The sequence below is a fragment of the Equus caballus genome, chromosome 4 (assembly GCF_041296265.1).
Source record: "Equus caballus isolate H_3958 breed thoroughbred chromosome 4, TB-T2T, whole genome shotgun sequence".
NCBI classification, from domain to species: Eukaryota; Metazoa; Chordata; class Mammalia; order Perissodactyla; family Equidae; genus Equus; species Equus caballus.
Genome location: NC_091687.1, coordinates 47,961,539 through 47,986,038, shown reverse-complemented (window position 1 = coordinate 47,986,038; position 24,500 = coordinate 47,961,539).

The window sequence follows — 24,500 nt, the reverse complement described above, 5'->3', positions numbered from 1 at the left end:
GATAGATAAGCCATTTGGGAATTCCATGTGGCTTTGTGAGTTTGTAAACTGGCAGATTTGGCTACAAGTGTGTGGGAAGAGAACTTGCCATTTTGATAAGGCTGGTCTAAGTGCTAACGTGCATGGGTTTACACTGGAGGATCAACACTCACACTTCCTGCCTTCATTCTCCTTAGGTGGTTAATTGAATTCCTTTAAAAATAAACTTCGCATCCCCCTATTTAATACCTGACTGTCCCTTATTCTCTGATTGCGAAGGAGGATGAGTGTGATAAATAGTTTAGTCCATAAAACTTCAACTAACACTCTCTCTTTAGCTGTACGTATGACTCTTCATTACACCATCTCCTGGAGATTCTCCATGATTCCGCCCAAAAGTTCAGCTGCTTCCCCCTACATTGCCCTTTTTATGGATCTCAGACTCTTGTTTCCTTAACTCTGCTTCATCCCTCAGTATTTTTTCTCCATCAAAAATATGCTATACATTTAAATGACTTGTTCGAAAAATAACTTTACTATTATTTTAATGGTGCCTTTGGAAAGAAGAAGTACTAAATAGTTTTTCTCATAGCCATCTTGATTTGTTACTTCTCAATGTATTATTTTCTTGTGACAGAAATGATCGCTTGATTTTCTCTTGTTTGTTGAAGATTGAACTCCTATTGTGGGGAAATGATAGAAGGGAAGAGGGGCAGATGACTATCGTTATTGAGTCTGCTGTATTCCCTGCACTTTCTTGGATACAAAAGGTGGGGAATATACAGCTAGACTTAACATTATTATCTTAATTTTCCATGGGTTACACCAGGTTACACCAAGATTCACACCTTAACTTAAATGCTTACTGTTCTTTCTACCACTCAATGCTGTCTTCTCATCATACGGTACCTATAAGTTTAGACTTTGAGTTTTTACTGGTTTGGTTTATGGTGCATATAATTGCAACACACTTTTTTCAAGACATTAGTTCAGCGATTTCTACAACAAACTGATGCAGTAAAGATAAAACCATTTTAGAAATCAGTTAATATAAAATATCACCAAAAAACTCAAAGCACAGACAATTTTAATATTAAACATCATATCAATTCATTTGTTAGGGTGCTTTGCAATAATATGAGCAAACTATTTTTCTCTTAATAACTATGGTAATGTTATTTTCCAATTTGAAGATGAAATTGAGTCAGAACCCTGTGCTGCGTGTTCCCCTAACTCTGTTCATAAATCAAATTCAGCCAATTTCTTTGCTAGTTGTTGTCTTTTTCAACAGTGTTTTCAGGAGCTCTGGGCCACAGCTACATTTCCTTTAGCCCCAACTCCTCTATCTTGCTCCATGAAAATACAGGTTATTTTATGGGAAAATGCCTCATTTCTTTTTTTTTTTTTAAAGATTTTTAAATTTTTTCCTTTTTCTCCCCAAAGCCCCCTGGTACATAGTTGGATATTCTTCGTTGTGGGTCATTCTAGTTGTGGCATGTGGGACGCTGCCTCAGCGTGGTTTGATGAGCAGTGCCATGTCCGCACCCAGGATTCGAACCAACGAAACACCAGGCCGCCTGCAGCAGAGCGCACGAACTTAACCACTCGGCCACGGGGCCAGCCCCTAAAATGCCTCATTTCTTAATAAAATGATACAATATTAACAGGGAGGTCAAAAGTGAAATGTATAATGGAGCACACATCCTGACCCTGTGTCTTCTCTCCATTCAGGTTCTGCTCTGTGCTCTGTGGAGTATTAACTCTAATGGGTTTATAACATTATTTCTTTATATGCATGGTTCTATAGAAGTGGAATTATTGAAATATGACAGCCCGGTCTTAGGATGACTATAATCTACTTAACGATATTGTTAAAAAAATAAAAAAGACACTACATCAATCTTAGAAACAGAAATTATTATTTTTATGTGAAAATAGAAATGTTTTATCTTGGAACAGTTTAAAATTGTATTATATGAATTTGCTCAACAGTTTTGAACAATGATGCCATTTATACTTTCATAGACCTTTACCTTGGTTTCTAGCATTACTTAACTAGATTTAACACAGTTGATGATAATGGATAGATATATTTTTACTTAGCTTTCTTTAAAGCTCTTGGCATTTTCTCTTAATATTTAATCCTTTGTCATTAATGTAAATAATGAGACACTGGAAGAGCTGATTAAGTTTTAAGTTCTCCTAAAAGCAATAAAAATCAGTGCAATGATCACCTCTGTTTAATAATCTTGCTTCTCCTCCCTATGTCAATGCTGCATCTGAAATTTACTGTCTAATTAGTGTTAAATATTTTACACAGGCACTCCCACAAGAGGGCTGAGTGTAATTTCACCAGATAGGCTAATATCCAATAAAATATGAGGTTTCATTAGCTATCATTTGGAGGGTTCCAACGCAGCTCAATTTGTTTAAAATTTCTACAAAATATTTTAGTGGGAAGGGGTGTTAGAGAACGTGTTGACTTTCTACTCAATATAACAGTTCACTTTTTAGTATCCTTTGCTAGTTGGCATCTAGCCTTTGCTTGACTGTTTATGGTGTTTATTGTCTCTACCTTGTCTCTTATCCATTATGGGGCAACTCTAAGGGTTAGGAAAGTCATTAGCTAAATCTGCCTGTCTATTATTTCTACCTATAAGCTTTCATTCTATACCGTGAAGCCTCATCAAACGTTTACTTTGGCACATTTTATTATACGTGATAAGTTTTCATGGTAATATAAATGAGGGAAAACAAATACATGTGTGGTTACTTAAAATGAAGAGAACATAGTAAGATTTTGGAAGAGGAAGCAGAGGTAGGTACTGGGTGATTTTCTCTCAGTGTAGTGGCAGAAAAGAAAGAATATTTGCTTATGAGCTACATTAAATATATTTCCAGAGGATCTATTCTGATCTATTTGGGCTAATGGAAGTGGAGGAGAGGATGCTGCATCTGAGATAACATATGTTAAGGAGGAAAACAAAGAAAACACAGAGCATGAGATTGAAAATGTTAATTATGGGCCTGGTTAGCAGACCAGAGTTTGCCATAAATTCATGAAATCCTTCCAGGGAACAAAGCCAAATGTAATAGGATAAATTAGACAGATGTGTTATCTAGTAGCTTAGAATTTTTCTTTCTAGTCTTTTATTGCTTGTGTCACATTTGTATTTCATATTGTATTGGCAAACTTTAAACTATAAACAATTAGAAGGATGTTTTTATTAAATCAGCAATAGAATCCTGATTATGAGATTTGCATCCCTTTACATGTTTCTGAGAGAGTCCATAAATGTTCCTTCTCCCAGACGCCGTCTTTTATTTGGTGGCTTTGGCTTGGAGACAGTTTCTTAAGAAGGTATTAAAGAGCCTCACTGGTGATTGTCTCTCACTCTCAGTGATAGAAACTGGTAGATGTTGGTCTAACATCTATTACCCCCTTTCTACTTTACTAATAGAAGTCTGCTCTGTTGAAAGATTACATTTTTCAAACTTCCTTAGAATTATGGGTAGCCAACAAGATATGAGTGTAAAACGTGATGTTGCTGTTTCTAGAAGAGTTTTTTTTTTCTTTTTCTGGTGAGGAAGATTCACCCTGAGCTAACATCCATTGTCAATCTTCCTCTTCTTTTGCTTGAGGAAGATTACCCCTGAGCTACCATCTGTGCCAGTCTTCCTCTGTTTTGTATGTGGGACAGCTGATGAGTGGTGGATAAGTCTGTGGCTGGGATCTGATCCTGTGAACCTGGGCTGCAGCAGCAGAGCACACGGAACGTTAACCACTCAGCCACAGGTCCAGTCCCTAGAAGAGATTTTTTAAAGCATGTGAACTTGTCTGGGAGAGGTGCCCCATTCCCCTTTCCTCCTCCACCTTTTTTCTGCCTCAAACTAGATGACTAACACTTAAGCAACTATCTTGGACCATGAAGCAATGTTGTTGATGGAAGCCAGTTCTAAAGATTAAGGCATATAAACTTTGGATCCCAAATACCTGTGTAATTGCCCTATCAGCTCTGGACTGTGTACATCTGAACTTCCCCTACAGTAAGGAAAAATAAACATCTATCTTTCTTAAACCATCGTTTTTTGGGGACAAGGTGTTTTATTTTATGCAGACAAAGCTAAATCTACCTGAAGAACAACCAAACTGTAATTACTGATGTGAGGAAATGACTCATGGGCAGTAAGGCATTGCATCCGTTTCTGAATATAATCTCACAGGATTTGCTGGCTCCTGGAAGCAGGCATGTCACGTTATCCAGAGATAATCGACATAGCTGGGTGGATGGAAGACTGTGCAGCATCATGCATAAGCCCACAGACTTGGGAGGATAGACACCTGAGTTGAATGCCAACTTCGTCACTTTTTGGATAACTCTGGGAAACTTGCATAACCTCTTTTATCTCATTTTCTTCATCTACTAATTGAGCATAATAATAGTTGTCACCTTGTAGGTTTGTTGTGAAAATTATATGAGCTAATGTATATACAAGAATTTAGCGTAGTGCCTAGTGCATTTGAGAGGTTAGATCTTATTATTGCCATTGTTTTTATCAGCTAGCAGTAGATGATTCCTTTTTGTTGCTGATTTAATCAAACTGTTCCACATCTTGCTTTTTAACATTAATATTCCCAGTATCCATGATGTTCAGCATTGCTCCTATCCTAATCTGCTTCCATTTTTTTGAGGAAGATTAGCCCTGAGCTAACATCTGCTGCCAATCCTCCTCTTTTTGCTGAGGAAGACTGGCCCTGATCTAACGTCCATGCCCATCTTCCTCTACTTTATATGTGGGACGCCTACCACAGCATGGCTTGCCATGCGGTGCCATGTCTGCACCTGGGATCCGATCCTGCGGACCCTGGGCTGGGGAAGCGGAACGTGAGCACTTAACCGCTATGCACCAGACCGGCCCCTACTTCCTTTAATAGTGGTTGATTCATAGGGAATAATAGGGGGAAATAAGCAGTATTTAATAGTTTTAGGAATTTTCTTTCTATATACCAAATTCAGGGAGTGAAATTGATAGGAGTGAAACTTTCAACATTGCAGGCTTGTATTTTGCTGGGTTTGTAGGAATTAATTATGAATTATAAGATTAAAGAACTGAAATGCATATCTTTATTTTGCAAATATAAAATCCTAGAATATTAAAAATTATAAAACTTGAAGAAACTGAGATTTTTCTCTGCATGTCTTGTTGATATAGTTTCCTTAATGCCAGATTCAAAGTCGCATACGAGTCAGTCCCCATTCAGTTTTTTATTTTATGGTCTAGTTTAGATAATTTCCTGAGATATCAGTACCCTGAAATTTAGATTTGAGTATTGGATTTCCTGCCCTTCCTCTGGCCTTATCTGACCAGTGGATGGGGCCCTCGTACTTCTGCATTAAAAGTTGTAGAGTCAAAGCCACATCTCCAGTTCAGGGTTCCTCTTACTACATCACATTATCTGAGAGAAGTTTAATAGAGATGTGAAGTCATGGAATATCCTGAATGAACTGGACTCAATGCTTCTTAGCTAAGGTTAACATATTTCTTAAAGTTCTGGCTTCAAATTAGAGTAGAGGTTGGAAGCAAAGAACACGGACTCCCATAGGTTTGAAGGTGACATTAGTGGCTCAAAGCATTTTCATCTGTGACTGACTGAGATATATAGTTGGACGATATGCCAGTTATGGTCTATTTTAAGATTGGTTGAAAAACTTTTAATTACTTAGTTGTCAGCCCAGTAATATTTGGAAAGATGTAGTTAAATATTTAGTTATTGATAACTTGAATTTATTTGAGAGATGCAGTCTCATTAAAATACCCCTTAAAGAAACCTGTTTATTATAAATGACAATCACCCTTCTCTCCCTATGTGCATCTCACATTCAGTAATTATGAAACAAAGATTCTCACAACCTTGTTAGTTCTATAATAGAAAAGTTTTGATAGTTGCTTGATCAAAGCAACACTTTGAAGCACATTCAGAAGTTAGATCTGGGTATGTGATAAACAAATCTCTTTCTAACATCAGCAGGGACTTCCTCTTCTGTCTGAAGTTGCTAGGATACTATCTTAAAGAAATAACTCATTTGATTAACTGCAAATAGAAATTGCTTTTTAAAAAAAAGTTCATACATTTATAATAGCCTAGGTCAGGCATAAATCTATGCTAGCTAAATGTTAAGCATATCGTCTGATGACCCTCTTGAATATCGGAAGAAAAACCATTATTTTTCTTCATAAGATGCATGACACAGAATGACTTTTAGCCGCGTTTCACGATAAAAATGAGAATATTATTGGTAAGGATATTTTCTCTTGCTTTATACTGGATTTTAGTTCACATTGTGAGGATCAAATGAAATGCCACATGGAAAAATGCTTTGAACCCAAAAAATGTATATATTAATCCAATAATTTTTAAAAGAGTGATATCAGTCCTGACAAGAGAAAATCTTGCCTATTATCTGTGCCTGTTATCTATTACCTATACCTGTTCATTAGCATTTGATTCCATATGTTATCTATAATAAAAAAGCCCTGTAATATCATGACAGGAGCCATTATTATTCAACACAATGAGTAAAATCATGTCTTAGGCACAGCAAATCTTTTCCTGTGGTTACACATTTTGTCCATAGGACAGATGGTATCCTTGGTCTTAATATGAACATTGCAAAGCAACTCCACTATATAATAACCTTGCTTTTCTATTTTTATATCTTGTGAAATTCAAATACCACCTGTGGACATGCAGGATGAAAGCCAAAAAGGTTATTTATAACAGCATCCATGGTAGAACTATTTTTACAAATAAATGTAAAGCTGCCAATTTACTTATTAGCTGTTCCGTCATCTAAGACAAGAATTTCAGATGTCCTCCTTTGTGTTGACGTTTCAAAAGCATAATTAGCTTGATATATTCTTAGGACATGGTGATGTATTCTATGCATATGGTGTTTCCCACAGGTTTGCAACTGTCTTAGTCCATTCAGCTGCTATAACCAAACACCACAGACTGGGTAGCATACGAACTACATAAATGTATTTCTCACAGTTCTGGAGGCTAGAAGTCGAGATCAGGGTTCCAGCATGGTCAGGTGAGGGCCCTCTTCCTGATTCCCAGGGGTGAGGGATCCCCGTGGGGTCTGTTTCATAAGAACACTAACACCATTTGTGAAGACTCCGCCCTCATGACTTAAGCACCTCTTGAAGGCTCCATCTTCTAAAACCATCACATCTGGCATTAGGATTTCAACATTTGAGTTTTTTTTAAAAAATCCAGTCTGACAATCTCTGCTTTTTGATTAGGTCATTTAAGCCATTCACATTTAATGTTATTAGCATTATAGTTGTATTTACATCTACCATTTTACTTTTTTAAAATATGTCTCATGTTTTTTGCCCCTCTATTCTTCCTCTACTGTTTTCTTTTGCAGTAAGTAAATACTTTCCAATGTAGCACTTTAATTTCTTCAATGAGTTTTTCACTATATGTTTTGAGATATTTTTTGTTTTAGTGGTTACTCTAGGGCTTAACATATACATCTAAACTTACCAGACTCATCTTCAGGTATATTCTAGCTTAATTTCAGTGATACATAGAAATGCTATCCTTTACAGCTCTTTTCCCTTTTCCTCCTTTTTGTGGTATTATTGCTATACATATTACACCTATTAACATTACAAAAATTATAATTGCTGTAATTATTATTTTACCATTTGTAACTATTTCTTAGCTGAAGCAGCATTTTCCTCACCCACCTTCTTTGTGCTATTTTTGGTAAATATATTACACATGTATTACATTTCTGTATAAGACCAACATGATGTCATATACATATTATTTTATTCGATTGCTTTTTAAATAAGTTATGGTAAGGAAGAAAAATGCATTTATAAATATATTTTTAATATATTACCTTTACTGGTGGTCTTTGTCCCTGTGGATTAAAATTGCCATCTGGATTCACTGCTGTAATCCTGAGGAACCTCCTTTAGTATTTCTTGTAAGCAAGTCTGCTAGAATAAATTCTTATTTTTATTTGTAGTTTTTAAACAGTGAGCTATATGTACACATAAAAGTAAATAGAAATGCACATATTTCATAAGAGATGAGTAATAATTTAGAAGTCTGTATAACAAATTGACATTTTTATTGGCACATAATAATCTAGCTATGTTTAGGTACACAATAATTCAGATATTTAAGTTTCCAGCTACATTTGAGTTGGCTGACCTTTTGGATGCATTGGGCAGGTGAACATTTCTGAATCCTGATTCATCCCAGTTCTTAAGGGAATCAAAACGCCTCATTGAAATTAATATACAAATCCTTTTACATAGTCTAAGTCTCTGATGAGTATGCAAAGTGAGTATCACTGACAGTATATCCAAAAACATTTGAAATTCTCATTTTTGTTTTGCTAAAGGTTAGATTTCTGGCTTGGACAGTTTACATTTTTTGAGACCACAGACATTTAGTAAAAAGTTCTATACTTACCAAATATACAGATTTGATTTCATGCAGTATCATTTTATTCCTAATAATTTTCAGATGATGCTTTGTAAGATTACTTAAGGGGTTGGCCACATGGCTGAGTGGTTAAGTTGGCGTGTTTTCCTTTGGTGGCCCAGGGTTTTGCTGGTTTGGATCCTGTGCGCCGATGTGGCACCCCTCATCAGGCCATGCTGAGGCCGCATCCCACATTACACAGCCAGAAGGACTCACAACTAGAATATACATAACTGGAGGGCTTTGGAGAGAAGAAGCAGAAGAAGAAGAACAAAAAAGATTGGCTCAGGTGCCAATCTTAAAAAAAAAAAACAAAGATTACTTAGGAAGTCAGGTGGGAAGCCTAGAGCTGTAAATACTTTATATTCTGGTTGTGGAATATTGTATGTGAAGACAAATCTACATGTGCCTGAAGGCAAATTTAGCCTTTATTTGTTATCTGGGAACTCTGAGTTTGTTGATATGCATGGAGTACTACTTTAATACTGATATTTAGTAATTTGATTAATGAAAGGTAAATTCCTGAGGGACAATGGTTCTTTTATACCCTTTTTAATATTAATTGATTTCATATATTGCCGACTGTAATATTAGTGTTTTTGGTCCCATGAATGACCTTTCTGAAGCAATCTGACATTATGTAATGCATAATAATGGTAATAACAATTACTTTGTTCTATTTTATACTTTTCTTCTTAGGAGCTTAAAGTATTTTGGGTCTTTTGCTACAATTAATTTTCATAAAATCTCTGTAATGTGGTGGGAATCATATGGGAAAGGGTGCAAGAGCACCTCAGGAAACAGTGGCGTTTTTATAAACCAAATCTCAAAGATCATGGTCTAATAGTAAAAGCATGTCAGAGTGTTGAAAGACTTACATTTTACTTTTATGTCTGTCACTGGGCTGCTTGTGTTCTCTTGGCGAAAATTTTGTACCCTCTTTTCTGCCTTTTCTCTCTTCATCTTTCTTTATCTCTTACAATCTGAGATTTCTGACTCAAGTAACAAATTCCAATAGACATTTACATTGGTCAATAGACAATTATCCAATAGGCAATTCCACGTGTGATTCACTTCATTAAAATGTGTAACTTTTAAGAATACTAAGAATCAATCCCTTCTAACCCTAATTAGAATACTGTAAGTAACGAAGATTAACACACACAGAAAGACACACGCATATACACACACAGATACAATCCAGTGTATGGAGGATAAAGATTCTACTGAAGAGTGATAGATCAGGACAGAAACTTGCTTGACTTGGGACTTCTGACTTGTGTATGTAGGTTTGTGTATTTATAGATATATGTAATTTTTTATGGAAAACAATCATTTCCATTTATGATGCTAAAGGAATACAACACATTATTAAGAGAAAGTTCTATCAGATAAATGGTACAGAAGATTTTGACAAATTAGATTATATAAATTCAGAGAAAATATGATTATGTTACTGTTATGGGATGAATTATGTCTCCCCAAAATTCATAGGTTGAAGCCTTAATCTGTAGTAGTTCAGAAGGTGACTGTATTTGGAGACAGGGCTTTGAAAGAAGTAATTAAGTTAATGGGGTCAATAGGGTAGGCCCTAATCCAATATCTCTGGTGTTTTTATAAGAAGTGGAGATTATGGCATAGACACGGGCGACCATGTGAGGGCACAATGAGAAGGTGGCTGTCTGCAAGCCAAGGAGAGAAGAAGAAGCAATTCTGCTGACACTATGACCTTAGCTTTCTAGGCTCCAGAACTGTGAAAAAAAAATTTCTGTTGTTTAAGCCACTCAGTCTGTGGCATATTGCTATGGCAGCCACAGCAAACTGATACAGTTACCAAAATGAGAGTGTCTATAAGGGAATTTATCTCACAAAGTTTGGAGACTTCAAAAAGTACCATTGTCAACAATCTCAGAAGGGAAGAAAACTCTAAATCTAATAAAAAGATAGGAAAAGAATGCAATTTAAAAAGGCATAATTAATAATAAAGGATTTAGAATCTAAAAATGAACCATAACTTGCAAAAAAAAATCAACTTGACATCCTCTACAAAGCTCCCTCCACCCAAGCCAATGTTTCCTTTGCTCCAGCTTGAGCCTCCTTCCCTCTTGACACGTAGGGAGGATTATTTTGAAGGCCAATGCCATAACCTTAAACCTCTTCAAGACTTCTCAGAACTTCCCAGGTTCTTATTGTCTCACCAGCCCTTTCTTCCTGAATTTTCACTTGCTATTGCCATGTTGCCCCATGTCAATCTGAATGTGAAAATCTGATGCTTCACCAGTTTCCAGAAAAATGTATGCACTTTAAACTCTTGCATTTAGAAATCGTACTAAATATTCTTAACATCAGAGGAGTGTCTCAGGCTCACATAATTTTACGTTACCATCTGGCTTTCTTTTCCTCTCCTCTGTTTTCCGTGTCTTTTCCTTTCCTTTCTGTGGAACAAACAATCTCTTTCCTGTAATCTAGCAAATTAGTTTAGGCCTTTCTGTGGAGTGTTTAGCAGCAGCACACAGCAGTTCCTTCCCTATAGATACTCACCTCCCCCAAGAGGACCTTTTCCAGCAAAGGCATTTTCCCTTTCTTGGAGGAAGAAGAGAAATAAGAAAGGTGTATAGCTATTTCTGGCAAATATCATACTCTACTGTTGTATACAGCAGAGTTAAGTGGACCTACTTGGTTTCTACCTCATTTCTTTTTTTTTCCATTGAGAATAATCCTAAAACTCTAAAAGACAATACATACATTGCTAAGAGTAAGGCAAGCCCAGCTTGTGAGAGGACATCTATCTGGATTAAATGTTTGAAAAACTGGGTCTAATGAAGTCCACCTTGAGGAAGTAGAAAACATTTGCATGAGTAATTACTATTGTTAATAAATAATAAATTAGGAAAAGAGAAGATTGAATATAGGTGTATATTTTGCACAGGAATAAAGCCATTGATTTTGGAAATTTATGTTATAGTTAATGTTTATTTTATTTGGTTCTGTAGAAACTTAAAAAAATGTGGTGATCTCTATCCATACAATGGAGGTTTTTTGACCATATAAAGAAATGAAGCACTGATACATACTGTGACATGGATGAACCTTGAAAACATTATGCTAAGTGAAAGACGGCAGTCACAAAAGACTACATATTGTATGATTCCATGATATGAAAAGCCCAGGATAGGCAAATCCATAATGACAGCAGATAAATTAATAGTTGCCAGAGAGGGTAGGAGTGGGGGTGGGAATGAGAGTGACTGATAACAGGTTTGGAATTTCTTTTTGGGGCAATGAAAATGTTCTAAAACTAGGTTGTGATGATGGTTACACAATTCTGTGAATATACTAAAACCCACTGAATTGTACATTTTAAATGGCTGAATTTTGTGAAATGTGAATTATATCTCAATAAACTTAAAAAAAAGAGAAGTCTGTAGGCTTGCGAGTCGAGTACTAATATGTAAGGTGCTCTAAGATGTGTTGTTAAGGATAAAATGTAAGTTGTGTAATAAAAACCAAACCAAACCAAAAAAGGTAGTGCTCGATGTAATTGACATGGGTACAGTGAGAGGAATTTAAGACAAACTAATCTTGTTTCTTTTTTTAAGTTGATGCTTCTATAGAATTAGATATTAAAAAATGCATCCAATTTTAACAAATAACTTAAAGTTTCTAACATAAGTGAAATCTTGCCTCCCTCTTATAAGGACTCTTGTGATTATGTTTGGGGCTTATTGATAATGTGGGATAATCTCCCCCATTGAGATCCTTGACTTACTCACATATGCAAAGTTCCTTTAGATATGTAAGATAATATACACACAGTTCCAGGGATTGGGACATGGGTATCTTTGACATCTTGGCTCTCCATTCCTTTAAGTTGGCTTCTCTCTTAGACTTCATGATTAGCAGGATGGCTGACAGTAGGCCTGGTTGTATGTCTTTCCTGTTTAAAGGCCAGGGAGAGAAGTAGGCAGCTCTCTCTACAATCTCAGCAAATATCCCTGAATTCTCTTACATGCTCAGTGCGGAAACTACCACTGTGCCCAGGGAAAATGAGATGTTCTGATTGTCCATTCCTGACTCAAATACACGTCCCGAGAGTCAGCTCCTTTCAAAGCACACAGGCAGGAAGGAAAAATAAAAAATTGAGTCAATCACTACCCCCCACCAAAAAAATAAGAATACTGTAATCAGAAAGTGGGGATCGGTGCTTGATTTTCCAACAATGGCCACTGTATGCAGAAATGTTTGAGATGGAAGTTTTGATACCTCTAACCTAGGGATGCCCAAATTGATATTGATATTTGCAATCCTTCTACGGTAGGGTCTTTCTTTACATTCACCAGTTCAGGGGAGTGGATTTGGGAACTGATTAAAAAGACTCGGAATTTATTTAAGGCAGTATGGCCACGTGGATAAGGTTTCTTTTTCAGACTAATCGATGCCTCTGTCTTGCTCCTTGTAGTGTAACCTCCAGTGACCTCTCTGCCTTAGGTCTGCTTCCTTTAAAGACCTCTTTAGGGTGGTCACTGTTTACAGTTTGAAATATACTTCTTTAAAGATAAATGTGAAATTATACATTAATTTTTAAAAACAAATCTGCCCAATCACAGCAAGGGGAAGATATAATGAAGAAGGAATAAAGTAAATGTCTTTGAATATTTGTTTAAAGGATTGCCTCATGAAAAAGAGTGGCGAATGTTAGCTAGAGGCATATATTTTTGGAGTAGATGTACAGAAGAGCTTTCTAAGGATTGGAATTATCCAACCAGAAACCGGAATTTATTACAGTGGAGTGAAATTTTTTTCAACGGAAGTTTTTAAGAAAGAATACCAAGGATCTTTCAGGATTTTTGGAGGAAGAGTCTTTTATAGCATAGGTTGGGCAAAATAACTTCTAGGGTTTCATCTAAAATTGTGTTATTCTCAATACCAATTTTGGAACTTTGGAAGTAAGATATTTATCTTAAATAAAACAGTATAAGAACCAATACTTTCCCACACTCAAATTTCACCTATCTACATTTATGTTCTGAACAGAAATAGCCTCTAAGTTCTAGAAGTTTAAACTTTAGGACAGCAAAATGCAGGGATTTTTTTCCATCTCATAATCAACAAACGCACATAAACTTAAAAGGAAATTATAAATTGGTAAAAATAAAGTACCATGTTATGTAGGTCAGCACTTTATAACAGTCACAAAGAGTAAGCCTAAAGTTTCAGTGAGGAAATAAAAGTGCTGATTAATTATGATATAATGTGTTGACTTCAATTGACTCAGTGTTCGATTTTAACTGGCACTGGATGGCGATGTAAACATAACTAAAAATGATGGAATCTATTTTCTGCTCCTCAAAGATTGAACTTTACCATGAGAACATATTTCTAAAGGAAACAATGTATAATTTCCTTCGGTTTCCTGTAGTCAGGAATTACAGCTTCTAATATAGAGTGTTCATGTTTCAGTGTGAGTTTTTATGGACTCTTTTAGTAGGAAAGATACCTGTAGAATGTACAGAGCTACAAAGATCAGTACAGGGATTTCTGGTGGTGCACTATATGCTGCTAGAAAAGGAGAAAATATGAATAAGATACTAAATATTGAGACTAATGATATATATTACCCTAGGCAAGGAAAAAGCAAATTAATCATTGCTTCTTATTTCTGGTACAGAGCTTGCATTGAATTCATATCATGTTGTGGTGGAGAATATATGATGAATACCTTAATGACCATGCTTGTAATGTTGTTTTGTTTGATTGTGTTTATTTGTGGAATTAGTAAGTCTTTGAGAGCACTTTATTGGTATCTAGAATTCATTAGAAATACATTTTGCAATTTCTGGGTTATAAATTCTTTACAATAATTTGACGTGATAAATGGATTTGTGTAAAGAGGTTTAAGATACAATCTAACACCTGTTGAATAAATAGTTCTATGATTTAAAAATTATTTTAGAGTATTACTACTTTTGGTTTCATACAATTAATTTGATAAATAAACATCGAACCAAGTTAACTATATAATTGAATTTCCTTATAGTTATCTGAGCTGTGCTGTGCTGTATAAATCACATGGAAAGTTAATAGATCAGTTATGTTGCCTGTTTCATGGTTCTTATTTCTGTTTCTTGACAGTCAAAACTTCTATTGTGAAAGTAATTGAAATAATAGTAGCATTTTAACAGAGATGGTTCTGATTTATAGCTGTTAACTCTCACTTGGGAATTTTTTAAGGCCAAATAATGTTTCCAGATATAAAATTGACTCCTGTGACAATGTACTGTTTTTGTCAAGTTATTTCCTGGTATGAGTTTTCAGATTCTTAATAAATATTAACTACTTTCATCATTCAGGATTATTGGTCAGACTGGGGCAAATATTAAGATTATATTCTTTAGGAAACATTATTTCTCTCAAATCAGGAGATAGTAGCTTGTAAAGTGTTCTGTATCTCCCTATGTCTCCATAACCACACTCCCAGCTGATTATTATTTTTTTTTCTAGGACATGGATAGCTCACTTAATCTTGTGTTATCTTCCAAGTTTATGAGAAATTAGATTCTATTTTAATTTGTTGATCTGTCTTCTTCAGAGGCCTCATATTGATGAACTATCACTTAAATTGGTTCTTGCTATCTGAGCAACGAGAACAGGGCAAATTTTCTATTAATGCCTTTTGGCTATGTTTGAGTTCATCTCTACATTCAAATTGTATGAATTTAAAGAGGTATTTTTCAAGCTTGGTGATGTTAATATGAATCTTGGTTTTAGACATTCAGATTGATTTTCTTCCTTCTTACTTTATCTTCTGAATGCTCTGTTGCCTATTGTGTTCAATCTTCTTGATTTTTTCTCATCTACATTTTCCTTTAACAAGTAACTTGATTTCTTTCTGTTGTTCTTTTAATTGACAGAGTGGAAAAAGAAAAGGGTGTGGCATTGCATGGAAGGTACAGTGCGGGCTTACTATTGACCATACCTGGCTGCTGAACTACTTGGTATGGGTTCCTTTTGTAAAATTGGTTAATTATAATTATCTGGTTATGCTTCTGAACTCAAATGCCGTATTTTCTTTTAATGTTTAAGTCACTTGAATTTCTGCAAATAACACGAGATTAATGGCTTCTATATTGGCAGTTTCCATGTCTGTTTCTTGCCTGTGAAAATGACCCTTTGAATGGGAAGAAATTTTTTTACTTTAGTCAGAAACATTTATCTCAAACAGTAATTTATAAACTTGACTTCGTCAAATTTGTATTTTGCCCCAGAGCTGGTATCTTTATGGTAAGTGAGGTGTTCTTTGTTTGTTTGTCTTGTTTACATACATGACGTCCCCGTACACCATGAAAAATTTTTCATAAATGTGGTATCAAAGCAAAAATTGCACCAGACAAAGTTAAACAAGCAAGAAAGAATTTATTCAAGGCTATTGCAGTAGGGGAGAGACGCCAGAGCTAATCTGAGCTCAACTTCGCTGACACACAGGGGTAGAGTTTTTTAAGGGCTGAGGTGAGCTAGTGGAAAAGTACTGGAGGACGTTAGGGGTAAGTCATAGGCTACCTGTGTTTCCTAGTTGGCTTTATCCAAAGGAAGACTTCTCACATCTTTATGAGAGGAGGTAGTTTTGTAACTTGGAGCAAAGTACCCTCTAAAGTTAGGCTTCTAAGGCTTCTACCTGTTCACAGAAAATGGGAGATACGGGTTCTCTCTCCTTTGATGGTTACATCTTGAAGAGACGGTTCCCAGGTCCTCAAGAAAGACATTTGTGGCTTGCAAAGCTGTCAAGAGGCTTTAAAAAAGATTTACATCTCAAAGGGACAGAGGCAGAATTTACAATTACAAACTTTTCAAAGGAAACATTCTAAGAAGAAGGAGATCAGGGGTCTAGAGTCAGGAAGAAGCCTGTCTAAAGTTTAGGGGAATGTTGGCTGAGGGGATGTTAATGCATCTTGGTCTTGACCAGTGGCATTGTTAATTAAATGTACATTGCACTTTCAAATTTCCTTATGAGTTTAGAAACTTTTATCTGAAGAATTTATTTACTACAGGAATTCAACCATTCTCCCAAACCTTAAGATTTGTGTACACTTAAATATTAGTTATTATTTGAAAGATAGTTCATTTAAACATCTAACGCTAAAAGTAGCAGAATAATTCAGCGTGGTAGAAATGCAAGGTAACATCTTGCAGAGTTTGTTTTTGAAATGAATGATAACTCTGAGTACTGAAAGCTGCTGCTGCCATTTCCTCTGAGGGCCCTTTAGATTGACGCATTGGCTTTCGACTTTACAAAGCACCTCCACTCTTACTTTCTTTTATCCTTTCAAGAAAAGCGCAAGCTAACTTCTATACTAGGTTTCTAACCTTGGGCAAGTCTTCTAACCCTTTTAAGTCTTCATTTTAGAATTAGGTTTTCTGTTTTGATGTAATATTTGATAATGCAATTATTTAACAAGGCTGTTTGATACTTAAATGAGATAATTTATTTATTTAAGAAGCATGTACTAAGCACCAGTGATGTGGGAGCCACTGCAGGCCTCACAAGAAGGCATTGTACTGTTTGGGTGGCTTGTACTCCAATACTTATTAAAATAAATACTAGCGTCTGTTGGATGCTAATAAGGACAACAGATGGATGCGTTAGAATGGAGCTACAGAGAACAGGAACTTTATCATCTGGTTCACATGTGAAGTCTCAATATTAAGTTATAAATAACAATCTCTTTATTAAAATTTTGTGCAAAATTCTGTGTAATGCAGCGGACAGCAGTGCAGGACAGTGGAGGAAATAGCTACAGTCTATGTGAAACTTTGACTCCATCCTTGTCTTAGTCCCTTCGGGCTGCTATATCAGAAATACCATAAACTGGATGGCTTATAAACAACAAGAATTTATTTCTCACAGTTCTGGAGGCTGGAAGTCTGAGATCAGAGTGCCAGCATGGTTGGGTGAGGGACCTCTTTGGGGTCTCAGACTTCTGATTTTATCCTCAGATGGTATAGGGAGGTTAGGGATCTCTTTGAAGCCTCTTTTGTAAGGGCACTAATCTCATTCTTATGGGCTCCACCCTCATGATCTAATCATGTCCCAAAGGTTCTATCTCCAAGTACTATTACATTGAGCCTTAGGATTTAACATATGAATTTTGGGAGGACACAAACATTCAGACCACAGCAATCTTATGCTTACTAGACTCTTGACTAGTTCTATATTCAGTAATTCATGGTACTCCACATCCCCGCTGCCCAGGTTTACTGCATTTGTAATTTATTTGTGTTTTTTGTCTTATCAGATTATGAACAGCTTGAAGAGTACACATGGTTTACCTACTCATCTAGAGGAATAAATATTTGCCTAATCGTTAGTGTTTGAACATCTTCAAGTGCTTTAAATAATTTATAATATTTTCCAGGGATATCAAATACTTTGAAAGCGTTATTTGCATATAACTGCCAGGTTGCCCATTAGATAGCTTACAACTGTATCTTTTTAATAATTGTACCCTTAAGTGCCTCTCACAGTGCCCAAAATGTAGAAGCCACTGAACACATTTTTGTTGAGCAAACGAATACAATTAATGTTAATTACATTTTTTTAGTAAGGTGTCTGGGAGTTAGGATTGAGGTGGCCTAATTTCAGACATTGAAAATGCAGAAAAGTAGTGAAACTCATTTTTATAACAATTCATAATTTAGACTTTTAACCATTGTCTTGGAATGGCCCGAGGCTTAGTCTGATCACTGATGAAAATTTATACTTTTCAGTAGGATTTTTAGCCTACATGGGGCTGATTGTATCAAGACTGTGATATTGAAACTTTTGAAACTGGAGTACATAAATATAGGCTCAGTGATTGGAGTAAGAAACAGTGTTATCCTTTCTTTCTCTCCACTCAGTACTAAGGGCAGGATGATTTAGGCTGGAGAATCCTGATGCAGAAAGAGTTGGTGAGGTTAAAAGAAGTTCTACTCAGCTTGACCATCGAGGCCTGGCCTTCAAGGTCCCATGGGTGTGTGAGAATGGGGGAGACAGCCTGGGGGAAAGCTGAGGTCACTGAGGATGCTGAAAAGCAGGAACAGGCTTCAGTAGGAGCCCTGCCAGCCGCACCAATCTTTGTAGTGTCAGCCTTTACTGCTTGAACAAGGGTTTTTCATTTTCTGGTGCTTGCTTCTGAAAGTCAGAGGTGGGGAACACTATAAGATAAACCATTCCTCATTCAGGAATGCATCAGAGAGGACAGTCCCAGAAAAAAAATGCTCAACTTTTTACCTTTGGAATATTTTTGTTGTGCTTCAATATTATCTAAATAAATAAACAAACATTTCTCCAATACAAATTTCAGCATATCAGGTCAATAAAGGAACTTAGAACACATTCTCTTGACTTTTCCAAGCCAGGACATGTATAAGTATTTAACTTCACATTACTACTAACCAATTCCTGCTTAGAGTCAAAACTTTTTGATTCAAAATAATAGCTAACTGCAGAAGATACTAATAGAACAAGTAATAAGGAAAATCTGCATGATAAGCATCATAAAGGATCCTCTTAAGGCAGTCCATTCATCATAAACTCACTGCTATTTAGTTGAAAAGTGAGGTTTTACTCTGCTTTAAAGTCTAAGAATCAAGTCAAGTTCTCAAAAATAAAATTCTGCAAGACATATGATAACATCAGTGCCATTTAATTTTTCTTTAATATTACTGGTAGAATGATAATAAGATTGGTTTGTGTCTTTCCTAAAGGGGACCATTGCTTCATTACAAGAAAAGTAAAAGAGAACTATGTCAAATTTATAAATAGCTAAAACTGCTATTTGCCTTTAGAATGTGGTGTGTGTATGTGTGTGTGTGTGGGAGACAGAGACAGAGAGAGAGACAGAAAGAACCTGAGGAAAAATTTTAGAAAGCAAGCTAGTAGCTGAACTTACTTGTTTATTTAAATTTTTATCGTCTCTCTCCTCTGATGGATAATAAGCTTGGATTGACCCAAGTCTGTTTTTTTGACCACTGAACATCCAGTAATTCTAACTATGCTGAGCATAAAATATATGCCCACTAAATACTTGATGAATTTACAAATGATCTTGCTTAATTCATTCATCTTTCAGATCTGGGAACTCAGACCCAGAGAGAGCCTTTCTCCTCATTTGGACAAAGCTTGAGAAAAATCCATCTTCTCCCGTGGTAGAGTTGCTGGATAAAATACAGAACACCTACTTAAATTTGAGTTTTCAATAAGCAATTTATAATTTTTTATGAGTATTTCCGAAATTGCAAATATGTTCCAGGCAAATATGGGATCTATTTATAAAAAGAAAATATTGTTTATCTGAAATTCATTTTTAACCATGAATTTTGTATTTTTATTTGCTAAATCGATCAACCATCTTCTCTGGATAAGAGAGAGAAAGAAAATTGGGCTGATCTTTATCGTGGAGCTCCCCACCCAAGGTAGAGTTACAAGTCATCTAACTTGATGCATCCTACTCAAGGTGGTATGGAAGAAAAAGAGCCAATGGAATAATAGCAATTCAAGAATATTTAGGAATAGTTTAAGAGTAAGACCACAGATCACTGATTATGAAAAGAGAGAGACATTTAGGGGTTTGGGGTGGATAGAGACAGAGTTAGAGCCAAAGACAGTGAGAAAGACTTGTGTTAACTATAGAGTAAAGGCTTTGTGTTTCTGCAGCTCAACTTTTTTTGTCCGATGAAAATATTGGATCTGGCTTAAAGATACTAAGATTGAGCAGGAGTTCTAGAATAACAGCACTCTCCTCTACAATCTAAAAAATGGCCCAGTAAAAGGATTTGATGAACTAATTCATATGCTTCATGCTTTTCTGGTCAATTCTTACCAAAGAAGGGGAACTATACTAGTGGTTAGGATTTTAGGTAATAAGATTTTTAAGGGGACATTCATCTTAAATTACTCTACTTTTCTTATATCCATTCATTTATTCTTTAACATATTTATCAGATACTTATTATATGCCAGACACTATTCTGGGCTTCAGAAATGTAGCAATTTTACAAGACCTTTTGAGTTTATACTCTAGTTAGAGCAAATAAATGGTAAATAAATAAAATGATTTCAGATTGTGGTACATGTTTTGAAGGCAATAAATAAGGTGATATGAAGGAGAGTACCTGGCCTCAGGGGTTGGGGAGGACTGCTTTAGATAGGGTGCTTATGGAAAACCTCTTTGAGGAGGTGCTGGTTGAAATAAGTCTTGAAGGAGCTAGCCATGACAAGAACTGAAGGAAGAACAGTGTCATGCAAGGAGAACGAGTACATAAGCTCTTTGCTTAGAAAAACTCAGTGTTTTCAAGGAAAGAGAGGAAGGATGAGGGATTGAAGAGTAGAAGGTGAAGTTGGAGAAGCAGGCAAGGGCCAGATCATGGTTGGACTTTATAAATCTTGGAAAGAAGTTTGGATATTTTTCAAACTTCTTTGGGGAAGCTTTGAGGGTTTTAAGTAGGCAAACAATGTGATTTGATTTCCTTTCAAAAAAGTTTGTGCTGGCTGCTGGGTAGAGAATAAATTTGGTATGGAGGGAAAAACAGTAGAAGTTGGGAGACTACTGCAGTTAAGAGGCCATCATAGAAAGTGATTCCAGTAACAGTGGGGATTTGGACTAGGGTGATGGCAGTGAAGATGAGGTGAAGTGGCTAGATTGGAGTTTACTTTTGAGGTAGTACTGACAATTTGCTTATGAATTTTATGGGGGGTATATCAGAGAAAAGGAGGAGTGAAGGTTAAGTCCTGTAGTTTTTGGCTTGAGCAGTTGAGTGGATAGTGGTATCATTTACTGAGATGGAAAAGACTAGTTGGGAAACCATGTTGATGGAGTCAAGATATCCTTTTGAGTATGTTAAGTCATCGAAGTAGAGATCAAAGGTCACTGGCTACATGAGTAAGGAGCTCAGAAAGTGCTCAGGGTCATAAGTATGTGATGATAAATATTTGGAAGTCATCAGTATGCAGATGCTAATGAAAAAGAGATAAAAATTTGAAAGTTAGTATGTGGATAATATTTTAAGGCTTGGAAATGAATGAGATTATTGAGAGAAAGAATATTGATAGAGAAGGGAAGAGGCCTGAGGACTGAATTCTGAAAAGTAAATGTGAATCAAAGAGAGAGTGATTAGCTGCGTAAAAATCGTATGAAAATTTTGAGTAAAAAGAAAGAAGCATCCATTGGATTTGCAATACGGAAGCCAGTAAAGACTTGATCCAGAGTGTCTTTGCAATGGTAGGGTAGGAAATCAGATTGGAGTGAATAGAGGCATAAATGAGAGGTGACCAAGTGATGACAGGAACTAGAATAAGTTTTTTTTGGAGGATGTTTTGATGTAACACTGAGAAATGTGGGGCAATAGCTGGAGAGGTATGTGGGGTCAGGAAGGATTTGGAAAAGTTGAAGACACAAGAACTTAATCCAATAAGGAGGACTGATAACTGATAACAGAAAAGAGAAGAGGGTTAATACAGAAGTAGAAGTTCTTGAGAGGATGAGAGGATGTGTTCCAGAGCACAAAACTCTTCTGGTTTGTTCATTTGGAAACCATTTTTTTAATATCTACAATATGTTAGGCACTGGGGTAGACCCTGAGGATACAAAGACAAAATCTGTTGCTCAGCAGTGGTTACAATCTAGTAGAAGAGACGTACAAGTAAAGGAAAAATATGTGCAGAAATAAGTTATACAAGTTATATGGAGCTTTACAAAGAAAACTCATGATAACCTTCTGAGTGATATAGAGCCATCTTGACTTTCTTGTAGATCCTTGAAATATGGCTATTCACAACATTTCTTTTCCTGGTATTTTATTGAAGAATAACTAATCCATGACTGACTTGGTCTTAGCACATTGGAAATATTGGATATTAAAATATTAATATCAAAATGTGCTGATGAAAACCACAAAACTGAAATATCATCCATGGAAGATTTTCGAAGGAAGAGAACAGGTATCTTCAATTGGATGGTCTTTGCAGTTCTGGTTGTTGTGCAAAAACACACCTTTCAACTTCAAAACTACAAGAATCCTTCTGCAGAATGCCTTTGAAATGTCAGTTCATTTCCTTTCTTATGTTTCTATGTTGTAAATGTCCGTTTGTTGAAAATTGTTTAAGTAATTTCCCAATTGTTTAACCACAGGGAACAGTTATCCATTATGATTATCCCAAAGAAACGAATATGGGCACAGAGGGCAACTAAGCTCATTTTTCAATGGTGAATATCATTAGCATTAACTTTTTTAGACTGTCTGTCTCTGTTATCTGGAAAAGCTGGAAAAGGGCTTATTCAGGCAGAATTGAATTTTTACTCTGTTGCCCTTATCACTCTTGACTCTTGCCTTTATTAATGATTGGAAGATGGTTTGATCATCTTTCAGACAGCCGTCTCTCAGGCTGAGATTGGAATTGCTCGTCTTTCTCTGTCCCCTGAGTTTAAAGATCAGAAAGTCACTGGCCCAGTTGATGGGATGCGTCCTTTCTTAATTGCTCCTATTTAGCCTCAAAGAAAAAACCATCCATTTACATATTTTGAAATTTACCTTCATTCTCTAATTAAAATATACTGCTCCAGTGACTTTTCTTCAGGGCCCTCCAATAGACATTTTATGGTGATATCAGGGATGTGGATTTTTATCCATACTAGAGTCTTGGTAAACTCAACACTGTGATTAGCTGCTGGTTAACACATCAGAATACTCTGCCAAGAACAGGTTTCAGAACTGTAGTGGTCGAGGCTCTGGTACTTCTCTGGCAAAATATTCAGAGCAGTGTCTCCAATGATTTCTTTTGTCTCTGTCCTGGCAGACAGTGACCTTTGATAATAAGGAAAGCTGATAAACTATGTTTATTAAAACTACTATTTCAAAGGACTATGTTAGATTATAGTGGCCTCAGCTCTAATATATTGTTATATTATCAGCTGGGAGATGAGGAAGAGAGAGTTTATAGTCCTACTTTCCATAGGAGCCCTGAGAACCAGGTCAAAGTGGATTATTTGAATTGGAGGGGACTAATTACAAGTTGAGTACAATATATGGAATAGGAAGCTCACTATAGATAATTTGCCTGTCCTAGAGTATTGAATGATTGGTTCTCTTTCCACCAGACTTTGAAAAATTATGTGAACTAGTTTTGATACCACGATGTCAAAAGAACAAGGTATGGTTTATTGTTGCCTTATTTTACTCTCCATCTATGTAATAATAGTTGAACAATCTTCATTGCCTTATGCAGGGCAATGTCCAATGGGGCAGATAGCTCAGGTCCTGTTAGATGTAGAAACCCTTAACCTTTCCAGCTGTAACAGAGGATCTTTCCAGAAAATATTGAGATTTTCACATAATATTATAGATTTATTTATTTACATTATTTCTTTCCAGGTCCTTTATCCTCTCTCTTTTTCTAATATTGATATCTATTTTCCAGATCATTGCCATTTAAAATTAACCTAATTTTGATATTTAATTTTTAAGTACCTACAATTCTTTTCTAATGACTTTATTATTATTCTTTCTTAATATTTGTACATTTGAATAATCTGCTCATTATTACTTTTAGATCTTTAATGAAGATATTAAAAAAAGGACCCAATTTTAACCTCTGTAGACATCTTTCTAGTGTTCTACCATTTCTTTGATTATAACCCCATATTTTTATTGTTAATGAAATTTTCAGGGGATATAAAAGTGCTCATTTCCAAACTAATTTGAATTAATTTTTCAAAGTGTGTGGCATGATATTATAACCCTAAAATTTCACAGCAGTTTCAAGTCTTAAACATCACTGTGTTAGTGATTATATAAATAACCTTTAATTTTGCATCTCTGTTCTCCTAGTTAAGCTGTTTTCTTAACTCTGAGACTCAAATGTTCATAAAGCAAATGTCAAGCTGAAATTAATATGTTTAGAAATAAGCAGCATGATGGTGAAGTGCAGGCGTCAATAGCTAAATGCCAAGCAGGAAAGACTTCTTGTACCGTGAGT